Below are 8,722 nucleotides of genomic sequence, written 5' to 3'. Positions count from 1 at the left end.
CTCGTAGCAGAGTGTTCAATTTCTTAAGCCCAGTGAGGGTACCCATCTGAATGTGACCATGTTCTTACTGGTTTGATGCTGGTTTCAGATTTATCACCTGCTTTGGTATTCCTGTAGGCAGAGAAGAACATAGCAAAAGCCAGGCAACTGTTTGAGTACCTCCCAGATTTTTGCTGATGGCAAGTGGTTGCTTGTAGGACTGTAAATGAATGGATGCCTGGTGGGCACTAGGAAATCTGTAACCTCTGCAAATACCTGGTGTGCAGGCTGACATGCCTAATGGAGCCTGATGTTCATTGGTGCTTGTTACAACTGCTACTATAATGGCAGCACTGATATTTTATTACAGCAGAAACTTGGTTCTGCCTGTATTACTTGCCCTTCGGTTTTGCGTGGCTTTGCATTTTCCTGCTCTGGGCAGCAAGCAAGGAAAGTAGAAAACCAGAGGTCTTCCATGAGCAGCACTCTGCTGAGGAAGGAGAGAGAAACGTGGAAGTGAATGAGTGTGACTGCTTCATCGGTTATAAACATGGCAGCCTTGAGGTCCATGGGCCATGCCACAATAGCAGTGACCTGCTAACTGAGTTTTCTTGGTACTCTACCTTATTATCATTATTTAGATGACACTGACAGCTGGTCACCATTTGAACGAACACGTGGCAGTATGTCTGCACTATCAATTTGTAGCAGCTTTTGAAGTGAGCTGGTGGGCTGAAGTGCCTGTTGTTGAGCTGCTTGTTTCCACCAAGAGCTGCTGTTGGATGCTGCTGCAGGGTGTCATGCCGGCTCGTGCGTCTGCAACATGTGGGTCCAGTAACTCATTAACTTGTAGATTTCCCCCAGATTATGCCACTGGTCGCACAGACAATTTGTATATTTAGGTGAAAAATGAGCAGCTCTCTTCTTTGTTTCTCACCATGAGACCACGTCAGTCATCTCTCCCATGTTTTGTAAGCCACAGTAGCTCAGTTTTTGTCCATGCCTGTCTTCTAGAAGGGCAGTGGACAAGACTAACCTCGAAACTTGATATAGTTGCAAAGGTGCAGTTGCTGGGGGAGATGCTACAAGATGTCTGTGATGACAGATAGAAATTCTTTATGGAACTACCCATGTTCATAAGCTCATCTATAGTTCCTCCTTAGGTATGTGTTTGAGACCAGCTTCTCCATTGTTATGAGGAGGCTCTGGGCCTAAGAGGTAACTGAATTAGTGGATACTAGTCATCTTTGTCATTTGGAAACAGAGCTTTTGGATGAAGGTCTCTATAGGGAACTGCTCCCCAACTTCTAAAAGAGCACTGCTGCTTTCAAGCACCAGTATGTGTAGGGGAGAGGCTGGCCATTGCTCAGGAGAGGCTTGCTTCTGCTGCTCAGTGAGTGATGGCTTTGAGATGGGAAGGTCTGCTACAAGGAAGATGGGTATCAAAATCTGCCCTCTCCTGGCAAAATCCATGCGGTCATGTGGAATTTCACTGAGCACTGATTCCTCAGTTTTTGTCACCATAGGCATCTTTGACTATATCAACAAAAGATTTTACTACTTTTCTTACATGAGACGTCATGAATTTTCACACATGTTCTGCAGGTGTATATCTTAACAGCAGGAAACTGATAGTCCCTTTCCTTCTCATACGTGGATGTCCAAGGAGAGTAGATCCTTTAGTACAACAGCCTTTGGCATAGTGTCGTGAGCTTGTGCAGACAAGCATGCCTGATGTGAAGGGTCAATTTATCCACGTTATTGCACACTGATGCAACTGAGAGCGATGTTGCCTTTGAAAGCAAAAAACAGATATATATGTATATATACATAGTGTTTGAGTGAAGGGAGAGTTTAGCAAATGAGAAGGAGGAAGAGTGAAGAAATAACAATGTTTAAAGCATCCACAAACATAGTAGCTTTCTTACTGTAACTCAAGAGATTTGCAAGAACAGGAGAGGGTCTGTATGACCGTTGCCAACAGGAGTGGCAGAAGATGGGAAAACGTGATGTTTTACTAGGACTTCAGTGACTGGTGGTGTTCTCAGAAGGTTAAAAGTCAGATCATTGACTAATACACATTGGAAGAGACCTCAGGAAGTCTCTGGTCCTACCTCTTACTTAAAGCAGAGTCAACTATGAAATTGGATCTGTTTGATTGTCTTCATTCAGGTGTTGAAAAACCTCCATGGATGAAGACTGTGGACAGTCTATATGGGCAACATATTCCACTTCCTGACTCCCCTAGGTGTAAACTTTCCCCTTTTATCCAGTGTGAACTTTTGATTCAGTTTACGCCTCTTGTCTCTCATCCTCTTGTTATGCAGTGCTATGAAGTACCTGATTTGTTCTACTTGCTGGCCTCCCTTTAGGTGCTAGGAGGCTGCTGTTAGGACCGCTCTGAAGCCACCTTGTCACTGGATTGAACAAGTCCTGCTCCCACAGCCTCTTCTGAAAGAGCAAATGTTCCATCCTGGTAGCCTTCCACTTATGTTCCATTTAATTGATTTCCTTTGAGGAGAGGGGTAGAGGAACAGGAGTGGATACAGTGCTACAGGTCCACGCAGTTTCCAATGCACAGTCAGTTCCTGGCTGCTGAAGGTCGCAGAATCTAAGAATGACTGAAGTGGCCAGGGCTGTCTGTGACCATCGAGCTCAACCCCCGCTCCAACAGGGATACCGGGAGCTGGGGGCCCAGGCACACATCCAAGTGGCTGCCAGAGGTCCCCAAGGAGGAAACCCCACAGCCTCTGGGCAGCCTGTGTCAGTGCTCCGTCACCTGCACAGCACAGAAGTGCTTCCTGATGTTCAGGAGGAATCTCCTGTGTTCTAGCTGTCCCCATTGCCTCTGGTCCTGGCACTGGGCACCAGTGAAAAGAGCCTGGCTCTGTCCTCTTGGCTCCCTCCCTCCAGATATCTGTGGACGTCAGTGAGATACGCCTGAGCCTCCTCCATGCTGAACAGCCCCACCTCTCTCAGCCTTCTCTCATAGAAGAGGTGTGCCCCAGTCCTGCTAATTATTTTAGTGGCCCTTTGTTTGACTCTCTCCAGTGTGTCTGTGTCTCTCTGGCACTGAGAAGCCCAGAACTGGATCCAGCATTCCAGATACACCTCGCCAGTGCTGAGTAGAGAGCAAGGATCACATCCCTCGATCTGCTGGCAGTGTTTTGCCTGATGCAGCCAAGAATACTGCTAGTCTTCCTAGTGACAAAGCACGTTGCTGACTCAGATGTTGGAGCCCAGAGACAGAAAGCATTAGGAGCTACAGATCATGTGTATAGAAGATGCTGAGATGGAGATAGAGGAGGAACAAGAATGAGGATAGCGAATCAATATGCTTAAAATTCCAAATGCTTGTCTATAAATGCAGTAAATAGAAGAATCTAAAAGATTCTTCTTGTGTGATTGAAATTACAACTGAATTAGCATAATGGAAACATGTTTCTGTTTATTTGTCCAGGTGTAGGCTGGTCATGAGTGGTGTCCCCAGGGGTCAGTCTTGGGACTGGTGCTCTTCAGGACCTTTATCAATGACATAGACAGTGGGATTGAGTACACCCCGAGCACGTCTGCTGATGACACCAAGCTGAGTGGTGCAGTTGACAAAATAGAAGGGAGGGACACCATCCAGAGGGACCTGGACAGGCTTGAAAAGTGGGCACATGGGAACCTCATGAAGTTAACAAGGCTAAGCACAAGGTGCTTCAGTTGGGTCAGTGAAATCACGGGTATGCATACAGACTGAGAGAGGAACTCATTGAAAGCAGCCCTGCGCAGAATGACTTTGCAGACTTGGTGGATGAAAAATTGGGCATGAGGCAGCCCAGAAGGCCAACAGTATCCTGGGCTGCATCAAAAGAGAGAAGGCTCCATTGAGGACACGTTGTGGTATTCCAGTGCTTGAAGAGAGCTTATAAACAGAGGGGAGACTGACATTTTACACAGCCTAATAGTGATAGGACAACAGGGAATGGTTTTAAACCAAAAGAGGGGAGATTTAGGTTAGATGTTAAGCAGAAATTCTTTACTTAGAGGGCGGTGAGGCGTTGGCACAGCTGCCCAGAGAAGCTGTGGTGCCCCATCCCTGGAGGCGCTCAAGGCCAGGTTGGATGGGGCCCTGAGCAGCTGAGCTGGTGGGGGACAGCCCTGCCCACAGCAGAGTTGGGACTTGTGGGCTTTAAGATCCCTTCCAACCTAAGCCATTCTATGGTTCTGTGATTTGTTTATAAGGCTTGAGTATTAATATATACAGAACTTTTATTCAGGACAGAGAAGAAAGTAATAAGAAGACATTTCTTTGCCAGTGAATTAGGCAGTATATCTTCTCCGAGGTATGTAGACAATAGATCAATTGTGAATGTGTAAGTAATAAATGGGAAGAGAGCAAATGCTGTCATTGTGGTGAGAGTTTGCTGTAGACTTCAAATGAGACCTGTTTGAGGTGCACGGGGTTATTCTGTGACTAACCAAGCTGAATCATCTGTGTTGATAGTAATGGGGAATTGTAGCTATGCAAGCATCTCCTAGGAAGTGAATTCAGCAAAATACAGGCAGGTTCTCAGCACAGCTTTGATATGGAAGGTTTGAGGAAAGCAGCCAAATGGAAAAGATCTTCTGCGTTCGTTCTCACCAGTGAAGCCTAATCATCTCTCAGTGCGTGGCCTGAGTAAGAGATTATGAGGTGATACGAGTTCACTCTTAGAAACTGAAAGGGAGAGAGGAGCAAGTAATTTTTGAATAGAGCCAATGTTGCTTATTTTTACATAGTAGTGCCAGGAATTAAGTTTATGGTTGAGTTATTTGATACCTACTGAGCTCTAACAACAGGCTTTGCTGAACTGAAGTATTTTTCAAAACTTTTTTTCTCTCCTAGGCAGGTAGTTTTGTGACCCTTACAAGAATGTAATGACTTGAAGCAACCCTGTCAGCATTTGGTGAATTTTGTCAAATTTGGTGAAAATTTATCATGGAGTTCACTTTTCCTTAATAAGCCTAGCAAATAGCAAACTTGCACAAAGAAGACCTCTGTAATCTCAGATGATGAAAAGGAAACATGGTACGGGGAAAAAAGTCGAAAGAGAACAGAGTTCAGGAGAGCTGGCATGTCCTTCAAGAAATTATACTACCGGTAGGCGTACAAATTACTCAGTATGGAGGACTAAGGGTTCATCAGCATCTTCAAACAAAAGAGGAAGTGCAGCAAAAGGATTAGGATTAAGTTTAAAAAGATACTAGAACACAATGGAATGTAGGTACCCAGAGAGATTGGTAGATAAAGAAAAGGAGAGGTGGTCCATTACTGCACAGAAAACAAAAGCTGTAGGCAACGTTTCTGCAGAGTATTCAAATTTAGGACATTAATCCCAGACTTTGGTAAAATCAGTTGCACAAATACCTGATGAGGTATCATTAGATACATACGTGTTTGCTATACTTGCAGAACATGATTAGATTGCCACCCCTGTTTTAGGATCAAGGAACTGGTAATATAATAATGATACAGTCCAGATTTGTTATTTTAGTGCCTATACCAGATCAATTCATGGTGGGAGGAAAGACAGTGGGCACATTAGAGGTAGGTTGTTAGTGGGGATGATTATCCCCAGATGACTACTGGCAAGAGGTGAGCATGGAGAAATGATGGTGGGTGAATGTCAGAGGGGAGTAACATGTATTGATTGTATTTATGAAACACGGTGAGCTGACCACAAGATCCATAATAGTATATTGGCTCATTATTATTGTACCAAACAAATATTAGCTCTAATATAGATTACATCTTTACTTTTAATCCCCACTGTCGCTGAGGGAACCGTGAACTTCCAGCAAAGGATCTGATGGGAAGGGAGTAAACACATGGTCTTGCAGAGAAGCTGCCAGCTGTCGCATCCCACTGAAATGGATGTTTTAGAGCCTGGAAACCAGTAAGTGAAGTGTATTATATTCAGATGGACTATTATATGTTTTAAATCTCAAAATAATCTTTGAGGTCATTATGACTCAATGAGGCCCATACTCCTGAACGATTTTCTAAGCATCAGTGCAAATTTCCCAATTGGTGTTGAGAAACTGTCTCTCAGGGAATGTGAGAATCCAAGCTGTCTACTTAGTAGAGTGTTCTTAAGCACCACTATCTCCTATTTCTTTTTCTGTTTTTCTTACTGTGAACCTAATGGATGGTCACTGGATATCCTTCCAGCATCTTCAGCAGAGCAGGAGACATCTAGGCTAGTTGTTTAATAGCCGCACCTCCTGCCCTGACCATGCTAACTAGTGCATGCACCAGAGCAAGTATACCTTCTCAAGAATGCTGAGAAAATATTTTTCACCACAGCTGAATATTGCCTAGCTAGTAAACACAGGTACTTGGAAACGATGTGGGGCAACATGCCTGGCACAACCATGTTATGCGTATTTGGGAACTCCTTGGAACATCCAAGACCAGGATCAAAGCAACCATTTCAGTGTTACCTACAGCTCCCTAACATTTCTAAGAAAACCACTTCAGACACTCCTTATGGAATTCTGTTCCTAAGTCTGAAGACTGCACTCCCTTCAGCAGCAGCAACTCTACAGAGCCGCCAAGACCTCATACTTTAATTTCAACATCCCTCTCTCTAGCAAGTAGTTGAAGTTCCATAGCAAAGTTGAGTACTTCAAATCCTGACAGTTAGAGCTCAGTCCTCATTCCCACATAAACACAACCATTTTGCAAACATGATCTGATATTAATTACCCCCCTGGCACCAAAAGTCAGGATTTCCTGATGCAGCCCGCTAATGTAAAATGCATTAGTGAAAATGCTGGCTCCAAGGGGTTAGGTTCTCTAAATAAACATAGCAAAGTTCTTCTTTATTCACAACTCCCAGGCTATTCTGAAAGACTGATTTCTCCAACAGAGTTTGAAAAAAAATAAGGCTAAAATCTTCCTTGGGTTTTTAATAGGTTATAAATGCCTTTTTTCTATTCAGTTGCAGGAACTGCATGTCAAGCTGTAGATCAATGAAGCCCAACTCTTTCTTGCCTTAGAATGAAGTTTGCCCAAGCTCCTCTCTGCTGTCATGTGCATTATCTCCTCCTTTTAATGGCAAAGAACTGAAGATCAACAGGACAGGTTTGCACCTCATGCTTGTGGGCAAAGGTGGCAACACTAAAATTTGTAGGTAAAAAGTTTGTAAGAGAGAAGGTTATTATGTAAAAAGACAACAACAACAGCAACAACAAAACTTAACTTCTAAGGCACTGACTTTAGAATAATTTTTCTTCCACTGAAAATAAGAAGGAGGACTCAAACAAAGCCAGCTTGCAATGAATGAGAAACGTTCAGCTCTGTTAACAAAATATGGCTGTAAGGCCAGTGATTTCCATCTGAGAAATTGTCCGTGTCCTCATTGGCAATACCAGCTGAAGGCATTACCGGTTACTGCCAGTACCACAGTGCATTGCCGCCTTCTTGTTTGTGCCAGTGCCTGAACGCGACCAGGATATTAATCTGTCTCTAGCAGAAAATAAAAAAAAATGTGTTGCTTATCTGTTGTTTGTTATTGAACAAGGTAAATGCCCACACCTATTCACAACACAGTCCCATGTAGTGTCCTGGGACACCTGACCATCCCGATGAGCGGCAATAACAGGAGATGGCAGTGGGAAGGTCTCCCTTGGGTGTGATTGCCCCAAGCTGCCGTTGTTGAGCTGCTGCACCCCACATGCCAGGAGCAAACAGCTTGGGCTGTGCTGGCCAGGAGAGCATCGAGGAGGGGAGAAATCAGTTTCCAGATGTTCTCTCCTGTGCCGCGCCACTGGATTTGTGAGTTCCAAAGTCCCATGCTGTAAAACTTCCACACCGACTAGTACAGGGCAGCCTTAAAATGCCTGTGTGAGATGCCAGACCACTCGGCTGTAAGCCAGCTTGGACTTATTGGGTGCTCCCATCCTGTGTGTCCCTGGGCTTTTAGAGGTGTCTTCAGAAATGAGCCCCAAGATACACATCTGTGTTCCACCTCTCCTGTTTGCATTTCCTGGCCTTTCCTTCCTTAGGAATCAGGGAAAGGATGACTGCTGAAGCCTTATTCTAGCCTTTTTTTGGTATGGTGTGATGATGCTGGAGTGGTAGTGAGGACTGTAATCCATTAATGGCAAGCACAATATAACTAGATTGTCTATATAACGTGTACTCAGCCCTCTTCCTATTTCAGAGCAGCTAAAAATATACACACTCATATGATAAGATCAGATACCAACATAAGCATCTCATCCCCACCTGATTTGAAACACAAATGCCTGTTTGTTTACTTGCAGGAGAGTAATATTAAATTTGTATCTGAAATGCTGTCCAGCATGTACAATAAAACCTATTCAGCTAATGGTCCTGTCACATTTATAAGAAGGGCTGAAACCTGCATGAGATTAAAAGAAAATTCAATTACAGTTTCAACAGAATACTTGCCCAGATCAAATTTTGTTTGAATCATCTGACGAGGCATACTTAATCACTGGAAAACTGCATTTTTTAGGACAGTTTCCAAAAGCCAACTCTGAGCATAATGCATCTTTTTGTTTAAACAGTGTGGGTATGCCATGGTTTATGTTCCTTCCAACCTAAGCTGTTCTGTGATGTTGGTTGCAAGTTTAACTTTCTTAATTCTGGCTAAAATGAAAGGCCTTTCTGTCTTGGTATTCTGGCATTCAACATTCTAATTTTTGGTTGAATGTTGTCCTGAAATTTTGTTTTCCTTTTGTGTTG

At 43.8% G+C, this 8,722-nt stretch overlaps 1 long non-coding RNA gene across 1 annotated transcript; it reads left to right on the top strand.

The window, feature by feature from the left end:
* On the top strand, nucleotides 4,079-7,509 carry LOC110394654. Its single transcript, XR_002435777.1, has 2 exons — nucleotides 4,079-5,903; nucleotides 6,951-7,509. It is a non-coding gene; the product is annotated as an uncharacterized LOC110394654 (long non-coding RNA).

The sequence above is a fragment of the Numida meleagris genome, chromosome 2 (assembly GCF_002078875.1).
Source record: "Numida meleagris isolate 19003 breed g44 Domestic line chromosome 2, NumMel1.0, whole genome shotgun sequence".
In the NCBI taxonomy this organism is placed as follows: domain Eukaryota; kingdom Metazoa; phylum Chordata; class Aves; order Galliformes; family Numididae; genus Numida; species Numida meleagris.
Note: the sequence above shows the minus strand (reverse complement) of the source record. Positions and strands in the feature narration are given on the sequence as shown.